Source organism: Corvus cornix, chromosome 6, assembly GCF_000738735.6.
Source record: "Corvus cornix cornix isolate S_Up_H32 chromosome 6, ASM73873v5, whole genome shotgun sequence".
NCBI lineage: Eukaryota > Metazoa > Chordata > Aves > Passeriformes > Corvidae > Corvus > Corvus cornix.
In genome coordinates, this window is record NC_046336.1 from 24,133,003 (window position 1) to 24,158,270 (window position 25,268).

At 40.1% G+C, this 25,268-nt stretch overlaps 1 protein-coding gene across 7 annotated transcripts in view; it reads left to right on the forward strand.

The window, feature by feature from the left end:
* ZMIZ1 (zinc finger MIZ-type containing 1) overlaps positions 1 to 25,268 on the forward strand; it is a 293,577-nt gene that overhangs the window by 82,244 nt on the left and 186,065 nt on the right. Inside the window, exon 3 of one of the 7 annotated variants that reach the window (XM_019293446.3) lies at positions 3,462 to 3,583. The exons of the other annotated variants lie outside the window; for them this stretch is intronic. The gene's annotated coding sequence lies outside the window, so the exon portion shown is untranslated. The remainder of the gene's footprint in view (positions 1 to 3,461; positions 3,584 to 25,268) is intronic. 7 annotated transcript variants of the gene reach the window in all.

The following is a 25,268-nucleotide window of genomic DNA, read 5'->3' on the forward strand; positions in this document are numbered from 1 at the left end:
TACACCCAAACCCAATTTACTACTTGTAACATGAAGGTACTACACAAGCTACCAGAATATTTGTAGCTGTAATACTCTCTGATGGAGGTACTGTACTTTGCAGCATGTCTGCTTTCTTCCTTTGGTAAGCTTGCAGTTGATTCTTTTTTGGACAATGTGCATTCACGCATACATGTGCAAAGTGCATTATCAGCCTGAAGCTTCAGGCTAAATGTGTGAGCCTGGGTGTCATGTTTCTAATGAAATGTGAAGTAATTGCTCAAGTGTAGAAGATGTACGTGTGTTTATGGAACGTGAAGTACAGGCACAGTCTGCGATTTCAAGTGTCTTATGAAAATGTGTGTGTGGTAAGGCCATGCTGTCTTCAAAACAAACTTATGTTCTTGAACTTCAGACTTCTTAGTCTTGAAAAGTGAAGTGAATGACAGAATACCTTAAATACTTCCATATGTGTTTATATATAGTAGGTCTAAAACCACTTACACCAAGGTAACTTACTGCAAAGGAGAAACATCTGCTGAATTAATTTTCATGAGGTAGATACTTTTCTTAAGTTTCTGTGTTGTGAGGCTTCCCAGCCAAGAGGAGAAAAAACATACAGGTATGGTGATCTGTTAAATAAATGAAACAAGTGGATTGTGGGTAAATAAATTTGAGTGACAAAGAGATTATATAAGGAGAGTAAAAAGCATTCTTACACAAAGAACAGTGGATGGTGCCTACCTCTCCATCATGATCCCAAACGCTAGAAAAATCAAAGGCTTTATTCTTACTGGAGAGACTGAAAGAAGGTCAAGTTCAAAAACAGCTTTGGGTCAAAAAGGAGGGAGGAGAAAGAGACAGTATAGACACTGAGATGAGTAACTTCAGATAACATTTGAGTGTTGGACATGTCATTGAGAGAACTGCTGCTGAGGAAGAGACCTGCTGTAGCTAATATTTTCAGTATAGTGACACATGATATCACTACTAGAAATGGGCTGCTTCGGGTGCAGGGTGTCATTGTACCCTATTTATTGGTGTCTATTGATCCTCCATTTCCATGTGAGCGATGCTGGGACTTCTGAGGCCACATGCCTTGGTTGTCTTGTGGCAATATTCCAAGCCATTCTATAAATCCTTCCTCATGAATTATGGAGGAAAAAAACTGCCCTGTTCCTTACCTGGTTAAGACTTTTAGGAAGACAGTGAAGGCTCTTGTGCAATTTAACCTTTCTTGTCCTCAGCCCTTTACTCACTTACACAGCTATAAAGAGACATAAATGCTGGACCTATGCTCTAATCCTTATCATCACTGTACCACCTTGAAGTCATGACTTTTGAAGCATTTGTAGCTGCAGAAATGCTTTAATGTTGCTGAAACTTCTTTCCTATGTGCATTAAAAGTGCACATGGTGGTGGATTTAATCTGAGACTTGCGTACAAGTACTTTGACTAGATACTCTCTGAGTTTAGAAACAATGTAGGAAGTAATATGCCAAGGAGAAAGGATTTATTTAATTTTATTCAAAAACTTCTAAACAGATTGAGTCTCTGATAATCCTAGCAGCTGATACCTGGAGTTAGATTTTGAGGACGTAAGTGTCTTCTACCGGCATCTCAATATTTTAACTATAGTTTTCAAAAAAATTTTTTTTAAATGTAAAGCATAATAGTATCAAATGAGATAAGAGTCTGAAAACCTCCGCTCAATAAACTGATATGTTCTCCAGGAAATTGATGATATATCAAAAGCTGTTTCTTCAGATAGCAATCACTAGCTTAGCTTCCCAAAATGAATGTGAAATACGGACATTGAGAGAAGGCTTGTGTCTGCTTATATTGGTGCTGGTTTTGTCTACAGAGTTCTTGGCTTATCTTGAGAGGGGTGCTGAAACACAACAAAACCGATGCAAACTGTTTCAGCCAGCACCACTTTCTTCTGACCATAAATATTTCTTGGCTTATGTGTATGAGATCAATTCTAAGAAATTTTAATATTTTGTTTTTTCCTGTTTCTTTTTTTCTTTTTTTTAATGACCAAATATACTGGATGAAAACAGATCCTCCAATTAAAGAGAAGCTATATATTTAAAATTAAGCATATTCTCCCATACAGAAATAAAACTATGCATGCCTTTTTAATCAGTCTTTCTAAACAGGGCATAGAAATCTATGTCTGTTGTGGTGGCAGTGATGTTTGTTTCCTTTTTTTTCTTTTGGAATTGCTGAATGTTTTCTTCAAATAATCTCTTTTGTGGCTAATCTGGGGTCTTTGCCACTGCTGTGATAATGAAGCAGTGTCCACTGGACCAAGCAGTATCTTGCATTGAAGTCTCTTAGTAGAAGGAGCAGTGAGACATGCACGCCTGACCCATGTGTGGTTTGTGTATAACAGATTGTCTCTCTTGAAAATGAGCATTCACAGGTCTCTTCTGTTCAAACTGGAAGTGACTGTTGTAAAGGGTGCTCTTCATTCACAGGGAGTGAGGCGTGTTGTTGTCCCACTTAGTGGGACCCCAGAGGCCAGCCTGATCCCGGGAGATCCGCTGGGAAACACGAAAGCTTTGGGGTGAACTTCAGGTTTCAGATGTGGGCAGATGTGGTTTGGTCAGTCAGTGTATTTTTCAACCCTGTTGAGATGAGCTTTAAGATGGGCATTTCTTGCTTGCACTGAGTCACTGCTTAGGTGACCAAATATATAGGCAAGCTGATTTTTGCAATGAGCAAGTTTTTTTACAAATGGACATAATTTCCACTAGTTTCGCTTTCAAATCTGTCTAAAAATGAGTGATTGTTAGTGTTTGCACACGATGCCTTGGAGTCATTAATTATTTATCTTCACGAATGCCTGTGTGAGAAAGGATTTGGTTACCCCTGTTTTACAGGACACAGACAGGGCATGAATTGACTTGTAGACTGTGCTGTGCTATGGTAGAGTGCTCCATAGAAAGACTGTCATGAAGCTGCAAGGAAGGGTGTTGCTCATTGTACTGTGCTTTATTTTTAGAGGATTCAAGAGCAAACTGCTGCAAGTATCGGACTGGAAGGAATATTGCCTTTTCTCACTCCTTCTTAATTCTGTAAAAGTCCTTATCAAAAACTGGTAGTGTTTTCGAGTCTCATAATGGCTTAAAAGACTTGTGTCTACTGAAGGAAGCCCAAGCCAGCTCAATTGTTTCTTTTGAGGGCGAGGTGCAGCGTGTTGTTTGTGCAGCCAGCCTTGGCAATGCCTTCCCCTCCCCAACTTCTTTGTCCCCCTTCTTCCCTTCCCCCGCCTCCCCAATTATTTTTCCAGAGACCTTGGCTTGCTGCTTCTGGGGCAGCAGCAGCAGCTGCTAGTGCTGTCCTGTAATTCTTCCATCTCGGTCACAGGGGACTGGAAGGGGAAAGACAGTCTGTCTCAGCAGCAGTCCACCAGCTGCCGCTACAATCTATAATGCGTAAATTTGCAAAATATAGCTTTTAATTTTGCTTTGCAGTCAGAATGAAAAACTAGAGTGCACCACCACTGCCATCGTTGATTGATTAATAGAAATAAATGCTCCCCGCTCCCTGGTTCAGACTTGGACTAAAAGAACTTGGAAGTGGCTAAAAATAAAAGGTAAGAAACCTGACAGATTTTCCCACCAACAGAGTAATTAACAACACATTGTTGTGTATGTGTGCTTGAGAATGTGCTCTGGCTAGGTAAAAGCTGTTGAGTAATGCAAAAATATTAACTAAATCAGAGTATAAAATTAGGCTTAGGGTCATGATACTTTCTGAAGTATGTGGATAAGCAGGGCTTCTTTGTTACAGCATTAAAGACTGAGGTAGTCCCACAGATTCTAGCCTAAGAGGTTTTCCTGAAATTGTGTATTGAGACATATTTTTGGTTTTGAGGTTTTTATTAAAGGAGAGAGGAGGGGAATTAAAGAAGAATAGGCACTGTTCTTTCTCTGCCAGCAATGTAGTTGGAGTACCAATAGTAAGTGCTTGTTTTGTGTCCAGTCATACATCTTGAGTAAGGAAATGGCACATAGAAAAGGTAAGCAGCCCCCAAATTTCCATTAGAAATGGATTTGTAACCTCTTCAGTGTGTGTTTATGAATGATGAATCTTTTAGTTGGACCATTCAAGAAGAACCAGCCATAACATGGCCAAAATTTGTGAAAGAACTTGTTTGAACTGAGTAGTTTAACTCAGTGGGTTGTTCAGAAGACTTTAACTGTAAAACACCATTCATAAAAAGAATTCATGTTGTTGTGGCACACATTATTGACCAAGGATGACTGTTGTGTGTATAGCTGAGAGAGCTACTTTTATCACAAGTCAGTTTTGCAGCTGATTTGTCAGAATTTGGGAGAGAGCAGATCTAGACCTTACCCTTGTGGACACCCTGACACTGTCAATAAACATACAGTGGAACCTAGTACCTATCTCCAGAATTGCCAGTCCTGATTTCTATACATCTTACATGATACTAACATCAGCACTTTTAAGTAAAAGCACAAACAGACCCTAATCTCTCAAGACACACTACTTTGAATATATATGTTGTTCAGACATGTTGGCAGAAGTAAGCTAAATCTATATGTGTCTTTGGGACTCCAAAGAAAACCATTTAAAATGGTTTAAGGAATAAACCCAATCCTCGTGCATGTGTGTGCACATATTATCTTAAATTTGTTGGAGTTTTTAGTATGTGAAAAATACAGCCTTGAGTGTATACCATGTTTTTCATCACCTGGGAAAATAGAGTAAGAAGAAATTATATAGTTGACCCATTATTCAGGCACCTGGGAATTAAGAGAATGGAAGAGCACTTTGTTTCTCTGAAGTCCTTCCTGGTTATACATATATATATATTTTAAATAAACATGGTATGCTCAAATATTTATTTAAAAGCAGTGTTCAGTCATATGACTTGCTTGGGCAGAGAAGCAAAATTTAGTGAAGTGTGCACACTTTGTGTTATTCAGTTGCAGTGTTTTGGGTGGGCTACTTGCTCACTTTCAGGGAGAAGATAGAAATGAAATGATAGAGGCTCTTCACAGGTGAAAACCAGCAGAACTCTTGGAAATACTACTTTAGCCAGACTTTATAGTATTGCACATTACTAGTCTTGTCAACGTATCAGAAATTACCTACCAAAAATTGTTTGTGTTTAACCTTTAAAGAAAAACTGCTAGAGTATGTTTTAAAACTTAAATGGTAGCAAGCTGGATTGAAGCTTGCTAATTTCTGACTAGGTGGCAACAAAGGCCTCTAGAACTCTCAGTAAAGTTTCCAAGAAAGCAAGTTCCCCTTTCCAATACATTTTTTTATTTGTCTTCCTATTGTGGTAAAGGCATCTATCTTCTGCCAGTGTTTTCTGAGCTATGCACTGAATTCTTTTGAAGATGATTGAATTTGCTTTTTATTGAGTTTTCCTTCCCTTCAGAATTAATACTGTTATTTTAACATTCAAGCTCCCAAGCACAGCTTCTTTCATACAGATATTGTTACTTTGGCACTACAAAAGACAGCCTTACTAGATACTGGTATTTTCAGCATGGGCTGTTTTCCATCCATTCTGCAAGGCCTGATTCTTAATGCAAAGAACAGCATTAAAGTCTCAGTGAGAACCAGCCTTTCCTCATTTCTGCCCCTGTGGGGATTTGAGCAGTCTCTGCAGCCTCCTGCATAGACACACTATGTGTGGGGAACGCCACTTTGGGGGCAAAGCTAACCTGTTGGAGAGTGGAGTTTTGAGGGTGTGCTCTGAAATTTTTCAGCAGCTGCATTGTCACTGGGTACCTCCTGTGTAACCCTTTCCATGGAAGTGGGAAGGTGGCTGTTACTGTTGTGTCCATGAAACTTTGGCTATGGGCAGTAAGCCCATAGTCAAATCTGTAGATCCATTCTGGTTCTTAGAATAACAAATTTTGAGACAAGAATAGACATAAATAGATATTTAAAGATCTTTCAGAAAAGAGACCTAAAAGCACATGCAATCTCCTTGAAAGACTATGGTATCTAGAAAATGGATTTCTTAATTTCAACTTAATTTCTAAATTCCTCAGCCACAAAATTCCTTGGTAGTTGGACTCTTAAAAATCCATGTTCCCCAAAACCTCTTTAAGGGAGTGAGAAAGAGGGAGAAAAAAATGTAAGTTTGAAGCTTGCCTAACATATCAGTTGGGATAACATCACTTCTGTCTGTCCTTAGTAAAACACAATGCCAGATCAGGAGCCAGGGGATAATCTTTTGCTCTAAATTGTTTTCCTATAATATCTGAAGCTGCACAGTCTCAAATCAGGAGTGGAGAAAGGCTATCCTGAGTCTCTCTCTTTGCCTGCTGATACAAGCATGATTTCATTATACAAACATTTGCTCCATTAATTGTCGTTATTCCTAATCCTCCATTTTGCTTAATGGCAAAACATTTCACTGCAGGGGAAAAAAAATTAGATTAAAGTAAAGACTTTCAGACAGTAAAGAGTACTAATTGAAACCTGCAAGGGATACCCCCATCATGGAAATTCAAAATTACAGAAGTTATTACTGATGTAACTGGAAAAGTGATACTTGAAAATCCTCAGGCGTACACTTTGCATTAAGTTTTTGTATGTTTTAAGTCAGGGTTGGGTTTTTTTTCTTCCTCTGCAAATGTAAGAACACAGCTTTAGTGAATGTGTGCACTTAGTGCTACATGTGTGTTTGTACAACATGCATTTTGTCTTCTAATGGAAAGTAGAGGTTTTGATTGTGTCCATGTGGACCTCTAAAAGGAGATAAAGTGCAGATGGAGATGCTAGAACATTTTGGTTCTGTTTCTCTTTGCTCCTTCCATGTGGGTTGGTTTTTTTTAGCCCCTGTCTTCCCCTGCAGTAGTGTTGCATTGAGATCTCAGAATAAAATATTTTTCCCTGTGCAAAATGCACGTGTGTGTTTCTGTGTTTTCCTTTGCAGTCTGTGGTATACAGCAATGTAGATGTCTTATTTCTGTTCTCTAGAAGTTGATAATACTTTACCCAAAGGAAGACTGGGGCATATGAAGGTTTCCCTACTTCTCCTTCCTGCAGCTCCTGCAGGAAGGGGAGAGCAGTGAGCTGCTCCTGGAGCTCCTTTCCCATATGACAGACCTCCAGCTTGCAGGCACACAGATGGGGGTTGTGTTGAGTGCATAAAAATATGAATGCGGATGCTTATCGGAGAAACATCATGTGCCTTCAGTGAGTGTACAGTGGTAGGACAGCACTTCCTAAATGGATTTTGAGGTTGCACAGCGTTTGGTAAGGAAAGGAATAAAGAGCGTGTTTCCTTTTGAAGGGAAGAGAGCAATATTCTAAAAGGCATCCCTCAAATATCTCTCAATAATTTTCGTTGTTTTGAAGAGTTTAAACCTACACAGTTCTGGATTTTTGGGTTATTTTTTGGTTCCTTGATTTGGCACATTTTTGAATGCATAATACAGTATGTTGGTTGTGTGTGTGTCAGGAAGGAACCCCAGTAAAATGTAAATTCATGGTTTTAAAATTATGTTTCCTGAGATGATCTGTTCTCTGTGTGTTTTGTGCTCTGCATCTCCCTCCATTCCCCCACCCTCAGGTCCATTAGGTGTAAGTCAGATTTAGCTCAGTGACTCTTATCAGACCTCTTTTTCCTGTTAGCCCCAGATAAATTTATATGACTTAAAGAGTGAACTCCAGGCAAAATCTTTTTCCTGCTGGGGACAGGAGCTGCATTTGCCAAAGGTCTGTGTTGGTGAATAGTACCCCACTGTGCTCTATATGGAACAGTGTGTGGGTGGCAATTTACATGGTAAACAAAGGTAGGCAGGGAAGGTAGATAGTTAAGCTTATGCTTTCAATGCTTCTCCTTAAAAAGTACCTGTTGAAAATTAGCAGCAACAAATATCACAAAAAGAAGATTGGTGTAGATTTTTCCGTATTTAAGAATCAATCTTTAAATAAAAGGATTTTTACACACTTTTGATAGTAAATTAAATGTATTGATAAAACTTGGACCAATTTTGTGGTAAAGGCAAATAAAGACTGTACCTGCAACTATTCCATTTAAGGATAAATGGAAACCTTTTATTTAATCAGCAAAATAGGCTCATACTCATCTGAAGGATCACACACGTCCTCTTCCTGCCACCCTAAATGGGTTGTTTGCTTGTTTGTCATAAAAGGTGTAGGAAGGCAATGTGAATTAGATGGCAAAGGACTTGAGAGAGTGTCAGGAAGCATTGACATTCTTATTTGTAGCATGTATCTATTATGTGACCTTGGACAAGTCTCTTCACCTATGCCATATCCTGTTATTAGATTATAAATCTGTGCTGGGAGAATGCTTGTCGCAGTTTGCTTTTGTACCTGGCAAAGGGCCTTTTAGATATTATTGTAAAACAAATAATAGAAATAAGGATAAAAGGTTTTTTTCTGGAACACTAGCCTTCCATGGAGATAGGGATTTCTTTTTAAGCTTGCTCTGGTACCCACTCATCTACAAAAATGTTCATTCACTGTGTCGCCTTCCAAGCAGCAAAAACCTTCTAACATGAAATTTGCTATTTATTCAGCTAAATAAATGTTGTGAGTGAATGTGCAGTCCTTGAAAAGTTTTGCAAATTCATTCTAAAATACAAAGAACCTAACACATGAATATTTGCAGTATTTTCTTTTTGATTAAAGTAGAGGGCTTTCTGTGGCGTTGTATAAACTGTGTATTTTAATTGCGGTCACAATCTGTTTCCTTGGGGGAAGGCTTGTCACTCAGAAGTGGCTGATCAATGTGATAACTGTTAGCCCATGGACACTCTAACGAGCCCAGCTCACGCTGCTGCGGGAAAGTCGCTGCCGTATTCCATGTGACGAAACTCTTGTTCCAGTTCACCTCCCATTTTGCACCGATACCCCTCATGCTCGCGCTGGCGCACGGAAGGGAGCTCACATGGGAGACTCTCCCTTACAGTTCACTGACTTGCATCCAGGCCACTTGCAGATGCTGCCGTGCGGAGAAGCTGCTGGTCTGCGTGGCAGGAGAGCTTGTTGTGTAACGCTGCGTGTCACAAGGGGTTTCTGCCACGCTGCCTGGCCTCACACTGAGCTCTTCCCCTACACTGCATCTGATGAGCAGCGTGGTTGAGTTGTGGGAATTCAACTCTGTCTTTTGCAGGGTTTAATAGTTGAAATTTCATGGATTTGCATGTCAGTGGGAGGAAAACCTTATGTGCTTCTGGTTGCAGTGTAGAGGAGCAAGTATTTTGTTTCCAATAAATTTTTGGGTGTTTTTGCTTTTGGGTTGTTTTGAGGGTGTTTCTTCTATGCCATTCAGGACACTGCAAGTCTATTTTTCAAGTGTTTTGTTACTAACATGCTACAAAATTTTTAAAAGGGAGAGAAATTAAGATTTACAGGTGGTAGTCACTTAATTCTAGGACTTGACTCTTTAATTATAAAATAACACTTTAATTCAAAGTAACATAAGAAAGATTGCTTTTTAATTGTTTATAATGTCAAAAAGGATAAATATGTAAGTTTAATCTGTGCTCCTGCATACATTCAAGAGTCTTCTCTCCAATAATGTTTTTATCAAGCTGTTTAATTTGTTGCAGCTTTTAAAAGATGTCATGTGATGTAGTAATTTAAAAAGTAAAAAATTAAGACAGTACAAAGAGAACATACCTGACATGAATACAATATAACGTGCGTGTGGTTCAACTTACTCTGAATAATATTCCTATGCAGTTCCTGTTAGTTCCTTGGGTGTGACTTGCTAATAGCAGAGAGGGTATTGACCATGGTCTTTGCTGATAATTACTTCCTAAATATAGTTAAATACGAAGGTGGTGCTAGCAAGATGCTAATTGGCTTACAAACAGTTTTGAGATTTTTCATTTTCCCAGCACCACTAGGTTAGAGCATGCGGTGCAGCAGTTCTTCGACAGAGAGGACTGCTGGTGGAGCTGCTGAAGCCAACAGAGCAGGATGTCCTGTGGTGTCACATTGGAGATGGAGTCTTTGTGCTTAAGGCACAGACAAAATACTTCTTTGATAGCTGTGGGACTTCAGGGAAGCCATTCAGTCCCACTGTCTAAAAGAGAAGCAATACTTTGCTTCTCGTCTTTCTAGAACTTAAGCTTGGGGGGGGGTGGGGGGTGTATATATTTATAAATAAAAGGTTGGTCACTAGCTTACAACATCACTGGAATACAGGCAGGTTTAAAATGTGTTTGTCATCATGGAACAAAACCGTTGTGGGTTGTCTGCATTAGTGTGGATATGCCATATTGCAGCTACGCTGACTTGGAGCTATCATCAGCTGTTTGGAAAGGCCCCAAATGTTGCTTAGACAACACACCTTATTCTTCCAAAAGCCAAGGCTTTCGTGGAAGCAGTAAGTGTAATTTTCCAAAGCAGGGCTGGCATGGGAGCATTAGGGGGATCTGAAAGACAAAAGGGAACGGGGGCTTTAATGAGCACCTTTGTCCAAGTTAGCGCGCAGCTGTCCCCAGCACGGCGCGCTGCTGTGCGGCTCCGGGTGTTTGTGCTGTGTAAGTGTGACTAATGGCTGTGATTCATGAGGAGCGTGCCTTGTCTTGGGACGGCTGAGCTGGTTTCACCTCAAGCTGCCTGCTCCCTTTCTCGGAAGCTTGCTGTGCTCCAGTGGGGTTGGCAGAGCTGCTCACCAAGCAGCTGCTGACCTGCTGTGAACGATGGTTGACATATGAGGATAAACCAAAAGCAGGACTGCTGGCAGTGTGGACTTTGTGGCAGTGGTCTGCCTGTGATACCTCTTATGTTAAGCCTGGAATGATGATGCAGTGATGGTTTTCAGTGGGAACATATTCCAGCAAAGGCTGAAACAATTACAGTCTGACATGAAGTTTTAGTGGACAGTTAAGGAAGAAATAATATTGTGAGTCACTGGCAGCAAAAGCCTCTGTGTTGTTTTTGGTTGGTTGGGGTTTGGGGTTTTTTTGTTTGTTTGTTTTTCTTTTTTAAGGCAGCTTATTTTTGTTGAAATTTCATTTCTGTAAAATAGAGTTCTTGCATTATTGCTGGTTTTTTAGGAGGTCTGCAAATGTTTAGGTTATCCCCTAATTTCTCAAATACAAAGGGTGTGTAGTTGAGGCCAAGCATGGGAACATGCATCCACTGAAATTGCTCATGATCCAGTGATATTTTTTGGCCCTGGTAGGTATTGTGTCAAACATGATTCTAAACCTATTTGTTGCCTCACTTAAACCTTTGAGTTTATCTGGTAACTGCTCTAAAGAGCTGATTTTTATCAAAGTGTCATTATATAAATATTTTTCAGTCTTGGGAAGATAATGCATCCTTGTGTAAAACCTGCTTCTTGCTGAAATTGATGAAGAGCAAGGCCCAGTTCCTTGCACGGCAGTGGCATTGTTGTGAGGTTATCAGAAGGTTAAAGGTACAAATCAGCTGTTGGCTTCAGTAACTGCTATGAGAGAAATATGGAAAAAGATACATGTTTTTTGTAAATGAGATAGCATAGTGTGTGATTCTGACCTTTGCTGTAAGAGGTGCAAGTGAAACAAGATTTTGTGGCTCCAGGAAGACAAGATTTAGATGTTCCCATTTGGGCTGTAAAAGAAGGTGAACTTTTTCAGAGAGCATTCATAATGCTTGCCATGGGTTACTGTTGAGCATCCTGCTTTGAAAAGCAAACCTTTATCCAAAACTTTGATCCATTTTAGGTGGTTAAGGAAGGCACAAGAAGCATTTTACAGCATTGACACATGCCTCTGAACTGATGTTTGGGTTTTTTTGGAAGAAGAAAGAGATATACCACAGAAAATACTATTCTTGAAATATTTGTGACCATTACAAAATTGGGATGAATTGGAACTTTCCCAGGATTTCTAGACCAAAGTGGTGCTGGTAAGTGTGTCAACTTCTTGAAGCTGGCCCAAAACCTCCAGAAGTTTGGAGGTTTGCACCGTGCTAGCGGCAATTAATTATGCCTGAAAAAAGATACACACTTTGGGTTTTTAAAAAGGAGAACTTGCTGTGATAGATAAAACATATTCTATTTTAAAGCATTTTGAGAGTTGAAGAATGATTTTGGTTTCTTCTACCCTGACTTTCTCCCCCTCCCCATTTATATTTTTCAATACATCTGCAACACTGGAGTTATGAAAGTGATTTGGGGAAGAGAAGACTGGGTGACCAGCTACCATGGCAATGGCAGACATATTAGGCATAAGATTCTAAACAGTATTCTACTCCCTTATTTGAAGAAGCATTTCTTTTAATATTTGACCCCATTAGAACTTGAACATTGTAAATGATGGTAACATGTTTAAAACATGTTTTGGTTTTTCTCATATGTGTTGTCATCCTGCGTTTACAGTGGAACACACACTGTGAGTTTAAGACTTTGGAAATTCTTCATTTTGGAATTGAGAAATAGGATTTTTCAGGCAATCTGAATTTCCATCTCAAAGGAACTGGAAATTTCATGTCTTCTAAATTTTCTATTAAAAAAAAAAAAAAAGCTTTACAAAAAAAGTGCTTTGAAATTGCTGTCTCTTAAATGAAGCAGAATGCTGTCATCTTCTGGTTTCTTTCATTAGCTTTGTGTACATCACCATTCTCATTTTGTAAACAAAAATGTTAGTGTACCCACACTGTAGCTTGAGCTGGGAAGAGATGCAGTGGTAGGGCAGTCCTGACCAAGACCCTGGCTTATCTTAATCACTGACTCAAGAGAAGTCCCAGTACTAATAATTTTTGGACCTGTGATGCTTTCAGTGTCTAAGGCAGGGAGCCATAGTATTTAAAAACATTTCATATTTCACCAGCATTTTGTAAAGAAATCTTTATTTCATCATGAAAGCCAGTGCAAATCATTAATCCTGGGTCCTGATCCAACAAGTAGCTGCATGCAAGCAGGAGCCTGCCTGTGTGGAATTTTCATGAAGGCTCAGTGCTTCTGATGAGTTTCTCAAAAGTATCTCCAGAAGGTTAGAACTAAAGCCATTCAGTTTAGGGTCCCATAGGACTTTTTTAACCATTCTGGAAATGTCAGCATTGTTTGACATGACCTTGCATTGAAAGGGCTATCCATACAGGGGTGCTGCAGATCCCAGCAGGCAGGAGGAAAACAGGAACTCCCAAGAATGTCATCCCTTACCACGCTCTTCCTCTGAGGGGTTTCAAAGACTGGCAAGCCTGTGTGGTTTGGCAAAACTTGTAATTGATGAGCAGTTTTCAAGAAAAGTTTTGCCAGTAACTTACCAAAAGAAATATTCCCACTGTTATGTCAGGTTTTACAGTCACTTTTTGTTTGTTTATATTTAATCTCAAACCATTGAGAAGTTGTATGTTTCTGCAAATTAGGTTGTTCTGTGCAGCTTGCATTCGAAAACAGACAATCCCCCAAAACATTACAACACAAGGAGAGCAGGTGTATCTTCCCTTCTGTTCTGTCAGCATTTGTTCTGGTTTTAAGGGAGAGAATAAACTGCAATTTTGGAAAATGCTGTTGTATAATACTCCGTGATAAAATGAGTGCAAATTCTGGTCCCATGTGCATTACCTACAGTTATGAAAATGGAAATATGCTCATGTATTTATAATAACAGGGAAATCAGTATGCTCTGTTTTTATATAAAATAAATAATTTTCATTCATTTAAATAATAGTGCCTAAAACAGTAGGGATTAAAAGAGCTGGTAAAGGTTTTGAGATTTTTGCACTATAAAAACATTTACTTATATGTCACTGTTAAGACCAGAGCTTAGCAAAGAACATGAACATGTGTTTTACTTAAGTATAATGTTATTTTGTGGAGTACTTAGTGTGAATCTAATTACGTTTGGTATTGCAGTCCTCACTCAGAGCTGTAATGTTGATCATGTAAGCAAAAAAGAACTAGTCATGACATGGAGATTAATCCGCTTTCAGAACTCCAGCTTTTGGAGACTTGTAAGTCAGACAATCTTGGCAAAGCTCTCTTTTATGGTAAGAGTTAGAAGTAGATATTTTTGTGATTGATTGGCCTATTCTGACCAGCATATGTTATGTTCAGTTTTGGCTCAGTCATATTCTCCTGTGTGGTTTTGGGGAAATAAGTGGAACTTTCTGTGACTTATTGTTTGTCCTACCAACAAGAGGTAAAACTGTTTCTCTTCTGCCAGTTGACAGTCTTGAAAATAAAGCTGAGGCCTGTGAAGACTTCAGCAGCAGATGGACTTGGATCTTTTAAATGTGTCTGAACATTATTCATGTGTGGTCTTCCAGCATTGTGTAATATACAGAAGACTGTGTTATGCTTTTTTGTATTTCAAAAAATGTTAGTTGCACTCAAAGCATTCAGAAAAAGAACTGGTTCCCCTGATTCCACCTATCAGGCTGTTGGCTCTGATGCTGTTTTGTCACAGCAGAAGAGCTGTGTTAGTGCCAGTCCCACAGGCTAGTAGGTTAGTGCTGCACACCTTTTCTAACAGAAGATACTTCCTAACCATTGGTATATTTTTAATCAAGAGGTTTCTTGATGTTTCCTTAAAAACGAAAACAAAACCACTGGGATATCCACGTTGGAAAAGCTACAATTTGTGGCACTGTTTTGTGTGCTTCTTAATCACCTTGGGCAACATCCCAGGGGTGCCACTTTCCTGTTGTAACCAGCCACTGACTTAAGTAGGATTTTAATGAAGATCCTGGTGAGGATGTAGTAAAACATCCAAAAAGGCTACTAAGTTTTGCATCACTTTCAGTCCCTGTAAGGTAGGCAGTCCTTTTCCCAAATGACAGTTTGGACAGCTAAGAATCACAGCTCCTAAGGTTTTTTTCTTTCCAGTTGTCCCTACCATTTTTTCTTAGGCTTAAGCTGAGGCTTGATTTTGTTCCTCAGCTAGTCCAAACCCCCTTCTCACTCTGAGAACAGTTGCAGATGCTATCCATTAAGGTCAACTTCATTCTTTTAGCCTTGGAAATGAAAAACCTCCTACCCTTCCTCCCTCCAACAATGATTACCTTCTGTAAATGTGCTTTGAAAATTTCTTGTGGTGAAGAACGTTGTGTGGGATGGAGGAGGGATGGGAGAAAATGCACTGGGGAGTGTAGCAGGGGAAATGACTCTGATTCAGTGTCTGGTTATAGATACATTTCTCTAGATACTCCACAAAGCTTTAGGTCTTTACAAGATTCCTCCCAACTGCCTTTGTTCTTTGTATAGCTCACTTGCAAACCTGGCATGTGGAATTGTTTTATTCAAACTTTACTGAATGACAGGATGTACCTTAGAATTAGAAATATGATGGGCTGTCAGCCGCTTGCCCAAATTCCATCAGATCTCTATAGTTCTTAATAAATGAACTGACAGCTTATTAACCAGGCGGTACAACAGGAGCTTCATTCTGTTGTAAAATTTTAAATCATGTTGTTCTAACAGGCATGCAGTTTATCATCACCTCCTTTTCTTTGAGAATGAGAAATAAATAAGAAAAAGTCAATCTCCCCCTACCATCCTGGTTTCTGGCAATATTAACAAAGATTTTGAGCTAACTGTGAAGTTAAGATTGGATATCCTGCAGAAATACTATCAGGCACTGAGAAATTAAGTTGATTTGGTGCCCCAGGGTTAAGTAAAAGTTGGAGTATTATAGAAGTTTAATGCTTTTTTGTTTAGTTTTGTGATTCCTGGTAAACAAACATTTTATCTAGCAGCAAAAAAACCCCTTAGAATTTAATTAGGTAAGCTACTGGATCTTAGTTTAAGTCTTAGACAAATAGAGGTCTTAGACTTCTTCATTGTTACATGATTCACTTGGTAAATAAGTCTGAGGATAAATCAGTAATGAGTGAATGCTGTTGCTGACTGCATGTTGTTGCACAGTTATGCAAGATCATGGCTTTCTTCCTCAAGTTGTGCAAAACTGTTAACATCATGGTAGTACCACCAAGAATGATTCCTTTATTTAGCTTTTCACTTGGAAGGCCAGGCACAAGTCAAGAGAATTAGGGACTGCAGTGCTTTATCGGGTCTGTGACCAGCTCCAGTACAGTAATTAAATAACACAGTGCAAGAAGTGGTGCTTACAGCTGAAAACTCTCCACGTGATTTTCCGAGAATCGGATTGGAACAAACCGAGCCGGACTGAAAAGTGTATTACCTGCAACATTTCACTGAAGGTACTAATCTGTGTGACAGTCTGGGCACATCAAGGGGGAAATGAATCTCCTAAATACTGTTATTATTCTCTGTGAGAAGCCATGGAATACTTCATGAGTGAGATTTGAGCTCTGTTATGCCTGGTGGCCCCCAAACAAGGTTGCTGTTAGTGGGAGATAAGGACGCGCAGCCTGGTCGGGGCTCCCGTGCCCAGGCTGCTCTGCTGCTCCCCTCGTGCTGAGGGGAGTCCTGGCCGCAGGGCCGTGCCAGGGCTGCGTGCTCCTTCCCCTCGGGGCACAGCCAGGCCCAGGAGGTTCCTCGGCTCGATGGCAGCATTGCTGTGCCCTGTGCTGAGCTGCCATGTGCTCCCTGCCCTGGCCCGCTGCAGAGGCCATGCTGAGCTTCAGTACTCATATTCATCTGTTGAGGTCTGAGTGTCTGTTATCTCAGACTTCACTGAATCTTACACTGAACTGTTCTTTGGATGTTGCTAATATGTATTCCAAAATCTTCCCTGGCTGGTATACATGTGGTAAATTTTCTACCTTGCTGCTTTTTAAATAAGGACATCCTTTTCCTCAGTACTGCGTTTATCACAGGCTGGCTACTACTGAGAGCTCAGGTAACTTGCTTTGCCCTTTGATGCGTGAGAAGCTGTCGGCTCCCTTCCAGCGATAGCTGGCTCTAGCTGAGAAAGAAGCCGTGCAAGAGCTGAAGTGCTGTAAGAGTATGTGTGAGAGTGACAAAAGCCGACATTTTTAGTCTGGCTTTATTCTCTGGAGGTGTGTGCTGTAGTGTTGCTGTTTATTCTGAAAAGCAAGAGATGGAAAATACTGTGTGTACTTCCATCATGTAATTTTACAAATCAGGGTTAGTTTTTTTTACTGTTTAGTCTCACAATTAGATTTATATTTGCAGGTTTTGAATGCCAAAAACTCCTGCACGCGCTTAGGTGTTGTGTCCACGAGTTTCCTCTTAGGTGACTGAGATGACTGTACTGGCATTTATCATTCCACCATCCTGCCCTGGGGAAGCCTGCTGAGCTCTTGGTTGTCCATAGTGGCCATGCTGCCAACCAGCTACCAAATGCACTTTGGTATATGGAGTTTGAGTTGGCGCAGAGAGAACCAGAAAGCTGCAAAATTGGATGTGATGCCTTCCTTGAAATTTGCTTCTGTTTTTCCTTTGTTGGGGACTGTTCAATATGTGTTGGTTTCCTTGTAGATGCCATACCGGAGAATAATTAGAACTGACCTTGGGCAAATAATAGTGAACTAGATTAGTGATTTTTTTTTAAAATTCAGCTTTATTTTTTTACTTCCTTTTTTAAAGCAGCTGTCTCCTTGTACAGTTGTTGGCAAAGCTGAGTGTTAAGCAGATTACTTCTGGGTTGGGAGTCATAACTGGTGGGAATCTCTGGATACTGAGATGGAGGGTTTTTTGCTGTGGAGTACAAGTTGAGAATTTGACACAGAGGAAGAACAAGACTGGTTCACCAGAGTCAACTGATCCAGAATATTTTAGATTTCCTCTGCACAAAAATGTTGTTTTCAAGGGACACTTTGAAAATGTTTTGCCTTTAGAAAGTAAGGGGGGTTTTTAGTCTAAGCAAAGCTCTCTTCCCTTACTCCCTTTAGAAATTTATCATCAAGATATGAATTATGTCTACATGTGGAATAGTTCTTGAGCCTGAGCTTGTGCTAACTTTATATCACGCTAAACATGGTAGTATGCTTTGCTGTTGCATCCTTAGGAAGTTTCCTGTTTAAGTGCTGGTCACTTCGAGTAATGAATTCAGTGCATATGAATTTCTTCAAGAATCTTTGTAATGTTCTAATGAAATGCAAAATCCTTATTAAACAAGCTCTCTTTCTAAAAATGTAATGTTATATTTTTAATATAATAGTGGAAATAGTATTTTTAAAAGCCGTTTCTCCAATCAGATCTTTGGGCTGTGTCCAACATCGTGGTCCTTTCATATGGTTCACGTATTTCTCAGAAAAAGTAGAGAAATTCAGTGTTATTCCCCCCCCCCCCCTTTGTGTTAAGTTAGTGATTCCATTTATTATATATGGGCACTCACAGATACTGAAATTTATATTTATAATGTAGCTTCAGGATAGAGGTTGGTTGGAGTAGGCAAATGGGGAGCACAAGAGAGAACACACAGCAGTCATTGCGTGTGGTAGGAGAAATTATTACAAATCTAAATATTTCATAAGCATACTTTTGAAAATGGAAATTAAAAGCTAATATAACTTTACCTTTTTAACCAGAGGACAGTTGTTTTCTGTGTGTAATAAAAATTTCTTAATTGTGTGTAATAAGAATTTTCTGCCCTGGAAATTTTTTAGAAATTTTTCTTACAATAAAGATTTTTCTCCTCCTCATCATGTTGAGAGAGCAATATCCTGCACATGAAGTATAACTGTAGGCTGGTGGTTTTAATCAACACATACTTTCCTGATGGATTCTGCCAATGCTAAAAGATAAATGGTGCAACAGTTTGAGAAACATCCAGCCTTCCTTTGAATTAGTCTTTTGTAACATAAGTAAATTATCTGGAAGGTACTCAACCACAGCACTTTGATAATACAGGTGTTTAAATGGTAATAGCTATTGGAATTGGAATGGGAGTGAAACAATAAAGTCATTAGGGTGTTACAACATGAAATTAAGCTATCACTATTACTGAGCAATATTATTATCCTAAAGTCTGCAACTCACAGAGCAAATGAAAACAATGTAATACCCCTCTAACAGTAGTTTACATTGGGATTTAGTTTAGCCATGATGTTTGCTCATGTTATAATACCTTTATTAGACAGAAGTCATGAGCTGGTGCACTGTAACGTAACCCAAAAGGAGTAACATAGTGCTACTGGCTATCTACCCAAGTAAATCCTGTTGCCTACCAAACAATGATCTTTTGATCAAAATTCTCATAGTGGTGACTCACATGTTATGGTTAGCAAGAATGTAGAATATTAATAACTTTGTGTTTAATATTTAAATTACTTAATTACCTAATGCAGACTTAGATCCTGTTGACTTCTGTATGCATCTGTATAATTTTAATGAAAATTCTTGTTTGGTTGAAAATCCCAGCTTTTAATTTGCTCACTAATTGTTCCTGAGATGAGGAAGAATTTGTGAGTGAAAATGACATCTGTGTTTATGCATATGATGGAAAAAAAAGTACTTCTAATCAATTTTACTGGAACATGTTATATTCTGAGTGGATGTTCAGTAGGACAGTGTTCAGTATTCAGCAGTTCATTCTAACAAAACCAGTGCTGGGTGAGCCCAGTCATTTAGGGGCTGAGCAGCTTGCTTACAGACAGTTGAAACTTTTTAAATCAAAACATTTTTCCTTGTCTGAACTTAAAAGTTACCTGGCAATTTTTACAAACAACATGGTTTTGTAAAGATTGAATCATCAAATTGCTGCTGCTTCTGTTCTTATTGCCGTTGCTATTTATCAGTGCATTGGTGAAAAAAACAAATTTACTTCCACTGTTCAAACTGGTTTTGCTGAAACAATTCTTTCAGTTGTTTATAACATTGCTAGGAGACACCTCCCCTATGATCTGACTGCAGTTCGCTAGGTACTATGCATACCAAGATGATTAAAGGAAGAAAAATTTTTTAAGACACAAAATGTTTTCTTTTTCAAGAACCTGCAGTGTTTCAGTGCAGATAAAAAGCCTACTACTACCTTGGGAAAGATTCTAAACTGATATACGTAAATCACATTGTCGTAGAAGTAGATTAAATGAGGGCAATAAGCACTAGCTAATAAATAACTTCCTTTTGTTTGAATAAATAAGGTTTTTAAAGTTTTAGTATCTTCTACACTAGAAATTCCTAGTGTATCTTTGAGGGGATTACTGCCACTTTTCCTTCTAAGCAGCCCCCATCTTGCCATGTTCTGCTCTGTGCTGGCTTCTGCTTTAAGGGCCTTGGCCTTGTGCTTATTCAGATCGTGTTTCTGTCTCTGGGTCTCCCACTGCCGGCCTGGGACCGCGGTTTTCCCTCCCTGCTCCCTCAGCACATGCACCCATGCTGGGCCTTTTACAGAAGCAGGTTCACTGCAGAGAAAAGCACAAGCTTATGAATTAGAAGGGGTAAAAAGAGTAAGGAATCTGAAATATCTCACAGAGCAGCAGCCCTACTGTGCCCCATCTTCCAGTGATTCCCCTTCCTGTGCAGGTCATAAGCTAATGAGCCCAGAAGATGTTACTGGCATTTGTTTGCCCTTCCCTCATCTGCTGATAGCACGGCACAGGGACCTCTGGCTGGCACAGCAGCCTGACCTGATAACTTTGGCTCAGCAGCTGGGCTGCACACCACAGAGTCCTTGGCTGCCAGAGGGAGGGGTGCTGTGCACACAAGGATGTGTGCATTCATTTAAGGAATGAATTGCACCCAAACTAACTCCATTAGGGAATGTGGTCCTAGCTGGAGGCTGGTGTCGTCCCTGTATTGTGAGGCTGGATGTGCACATGTTGCATTACAGGCTGCAGAGCCACTCTAGCCTCTCCCCCACCTTGCGTGCAAAGACTGTGATGGCTGAACCGTGGAGAATAATCCTTTGATGCTTGTGGGATTATTCACATTTACAGTCAGGCCCCTGCAGCACCTCCTGTGCTGGTGTGCTGGTCTGTGCCAAGAGCTTTGAGACGCCCGCGTGGTACAAACACTGACAAGTGATACTGAAGTACGGGGCGGATTCATTGCTGATTCTTGTTGAAATTGCTTTTGTTTCTGAGGGAGTAGTGCTTACTGCTGCTGTCTTGTCTGCTTGGGTTAACCAGGACATTTGGATCTAGGAAAACCAGCAAATTTTCCCTTCTGAACCCTCTGCTGTTGCACACTCTGCTCTCTTGGTTTGTATTGTGCACTTTTACAGTTCTGCCCTACTCACCACTGTTTCTGCAGCACTTTTGTCTACAGAAGAGATATGAGGAAAGAAAACAAATTTATCTTTTAGTGAAAAGTTTGACCTGAATGTTGTTGTGGTGTTTAATGCTTTAAAAGCTTTAACATAACTTTATTTGCCAGTACAGGTACTTTGCAAACTCTGCAATACAATTCTTCCTGGAGACTTTGTGCCAGTTAAAAAGCTGGTTGTGGTTTTGTATCTTGTAGGTAATACAGAGATTTCTGTAAGAACTGATGTTATTTCTTACAGTGTTGTTAGGAAACCTAGTGTTACTGGATTTAAACAAAACTACCCTTTGGCTGGGCTGACACTACAAAATGGGTATGTCTAGCTCATCTGGGAAATCATAACCTTGAATCTTGACTTAGCTGACAGGAGCCAAAGAGCTATGTCTCAAGGTCTGAAGTGACAATGAATTTATATTCAAGTACCCTGGACTTGTCTTGATTTATATTGCTGTCTTCCCTGCATAAATGATGGCTGCTTTTTTTGGTATGCTGGCAGTGAGATCAGTGCAATAGCTGATGTTCAGAATTCGGGGTTGGTTGTTTGAAATTAGAAGAGGAAAGCGTGAGTGCATGTACAATATATTTGTAGTTATGCCTTAAAATCCAGTCTCACCGTGGAGCCTGGTCAGGTTTGGTGGCTATGTGCTTTTGATTGAGACAAAAAAAAGTTAGAAATAACGACGGGGTGTGAAAGGGGGGAGATAAGGGGTGCAGGGGAGGAATGAGAAAGGGCGTGCCAGCTAGTGCAGCTGCAGGTTTTGAGCTTTGTAGGAACTGAAGCAAGGCTGTAGGCTGTCAGCACAAGTGAAGAGCCAGAAAAGATCTGACAGACATAAACATGACTGCTTTCTTCAGCTGTAGAAGTGCAAAGGAACAAACACAGATCTTGATGTACATCATCGTCCTCCTTAGATAGTGTTACAAAGTATATGAGTAGTCACCAAGTTTTATAACCCATCAAAGCCCAGCACACTAGGATAACAGAGAAATATTAGTTGGCTCCACCTTACATGAGGGTAAGCCTTATATTTGAGAGATAATTAGAAGCCTCAGAAATCTTACTGTGGATATCTATATGGAGAATATTGTTTTGTTTTCAGAAATTTTAAGCAATCTGGTGGCACAGATATTTGAAATTCTGGGGTGGTTTGCATGTTACAGTGACTGTGTGTGATTTCACAGACTGCTGTTAAGCAAAGGCTGAAATTACCAAGAACACCCAGGATTTCTTGACTTTCATTCCACAGCCCTTCCATGTTTGAAGGGAGTGTCCTGTGTGTTAAAATGGGCCATTTCCTTACTCATGGAAATCTTAACTTCAACAATGAGGGGGAAAAAAACCAAAACTAAAACCTACCACCTTGGAGGTAGGGAAATGTTGTTCCTGTATCTTTACTCCAGCTTAAAATTAGTTTTTTTCTCTTTGCCATTTTAAAAAAAAAAAGACATAAATATGATTCCTAAAAGAAAAGAACTAAGTTCTAAGCTGACTACCTCCTTAGAGTAAAATAAGGAGGAGATAACCTGATTAGATGAATGACATGTCAGTTGAAAACATTGTGTTTCCTGTTTGAAAAATTTTAGAACATTGGACTTCATTTGAGTATGGAAAACTGGCTTTCCCTTCAGGAAATGTTAGCTCCCTGCTGCTCTGCAAAAATAGTGGAAAAGAGAAATCTTTTCAAGTCAATGTTTCCACTGTAAATAGAAAAAGAGCTAGTTTCCATTTTCTTCTTTGTTGTTATTGCTGGGGATCTCAAGAATCCCTATTTTCCTGAAAAGAAAGGTACCACAAGGTACCTTTCCACAAGGTAACCAGATAAAAAGTTAGAAAAAGCTTGTGAGCAGAGCAAGAGAAAAGGAAGGAGAAGAGAGAGAGAGAGAAAATGTCTGGACTCCATTAATCAAAGGAGGAAATAAGTTTCTGTGGTATGCTTTTGGAAATGTTTGTAAGAATCTCTTTAAAACACCCTCTTCAGTAAGGATACGTGTAACTGCCCGGCGAGCCCCAGAGGGCGAGAGGAGCAGCCCTTCCTGTGCACTGCCCTCCCGGTAATCAGGAGCCCTTTCTGCTTCCTCTCTCCTCATACGCACTTAATTACACTTGTTTTTAGCATAACGGAGGTAGGTAGAGAAATGTGGGGCATAAACGAGAAAAGTGAATTGTATCTGTATTTAAAGAGCCATTTATTTGATAACTGTGTTCTCCTTGTTTCTTTTTCGCTGTAGCCTGCATGGCCAGGACCTGGCAGATGAGAGGAGGCAGAGAAAGTTGTTGCGGTAGTAATTCTGCCTGTCAGTGTTCATGAAAACTTGTTCTGAGAACAAGCACATACCCACATATCTTACTTGTGCTTTCAAAGTGCCTCTTTGGTTAAGGAAGCAAGGGAACAGAGGGAAGCTTTTCAGTGTCTTATTAACAGGGCAGTAGTATCCAAATTGCTACTCTGCTAGGAAAAAGTATGAGCAAAACATCTATTTCTGAATTATTTTCAGTGGAGAAGGTCTTAAAGAGTAAAGAAGTGCGATCACACTGTTGATTAATTTGCCCAGCACTGTAATTATTGTGAAAGATCAATGTAACTTTCTTTCCCCCTTTCCCCCTTTCCTTCTTTCCCTTTTTCTTTCCCTCTTTTAGTTGCACATGGTGGTTTTACTGGTACTACAGAAACCCTGATTATATTACCCTGGCATTCTCGGGGACTGTTAAGCAGGAGTCTTCTCTCTTTTGCTCTAAAACTCATCTAAATGGAAAACACATTGTCTTCATTATATGGCAGTGTTGAATGAACAGAGTTGCCATAGCAACAGCCATCTGAGGCCTTGCTGATTTCAGGCCAGTGAATGGGGTAGACAAACAAAGTACCTTCAAAACCAGAAGGGAACAATTGCTATTCATTCAAGCCAGGTTTAAGATCAGCAAATGTCTTTAGCAAAAGAAATGCAGATAAGAAAGTATCAGACATGGCCAGGGAAGAATAACAGAAAATTATCATAATCTTAAACTTTCCTGCCTGGTGGTACAGCATGAAAGATGATTCTTAAGGAAAAAAAATAATTAGAGCTGAAGAGCCAAACCACAGTCTGCCCACAAGCTGGGGTAGCAGTGTCAGTCTTAGGAGTTGATGTGTGGAGTGTTTGGAGCGCCTGAAGGACGGGGCAGCTGGGGCAGGGCAGGTATGGCCGGAGTGCCCGCGGGTCGGGGTGGCCATGCTCCCGCTCAGGAGGCAGCTCACGCCGAGGGGGGCACAGAGTCTTGTGTGTGTCCGAGGTCGTTATCAAAGAGCTGAATGACTTTGGTCACAAGTCTCCACAGATTACTCAGCAGTGCCTGGAGGTAGTGAGGAGCCCCAGTATGTTTGTTTCACCATTTTGTTGCTCCTGAAAGACTGTGATAGACAGCTTTATGTATGACATGGTTGACATATTCAACATAAAGCCTGGTTAGACTTAATATATATTCACATAAAATGCCAAGAAACTGACTGTGAAATGTTTGCCTTGAATTAGAGATGAGGCATGTGTATGTATGTGTGTGACTGGTATCTCTAATTGTATTTTCTTTCTCCTTAATCCTACACAAAAATTTAAGGAATAATTTTCTGACTAAAGTGCCGTTTCTGATCTCAGTGTTGTCTAACGTGTAGAGGCATAAAGAGGCAGAGGCATAAAGAGGCAGAGGCAAGAAAAGGAGCACACACAGGTTGCCTGTTGTGTTGGTAGTGGGCTTAAAAGGTGTCTTTTGAGAGTGGTGGCATGATGGAAAGCTCTCTCCTGGCCCCCACGCTGGATTTGACAATAGCCATCACAAGCAGAGGCCTTGTGGCAAACAGCCCACGCAGCAATGGGAGGAAAAGGGCAGGAGAGGGTTCAGCGTTGGGATTGCTTGTGGGAGGCTGTGTTGTCTTTTACTTCAGTGAGCACTCTGGGTTGGAGGCTCAGGTCATCAGCTGGATTGCTGAATCCCTCTCTGGGAGGTCCTGGAGACTGGAGAAATTACGTGTGTTTGGTTTTGTATGTTAGGTGGCTAAAAAAAAAAAAAGTAGGCAGGAACTTAGTTACAACAAGACCCACATCTTGCTACTGTCTTGGCACATTAGTGGTGTGATAATGTAAACTGTGTGCTGTACCAGCTGGGGAGTTGGAGCCACGGTGCCCTTGTGAGAGACAAAGCAAACCCCTCACTAATAATAGGAAAATTGTTATTGTGGGAAGCTGA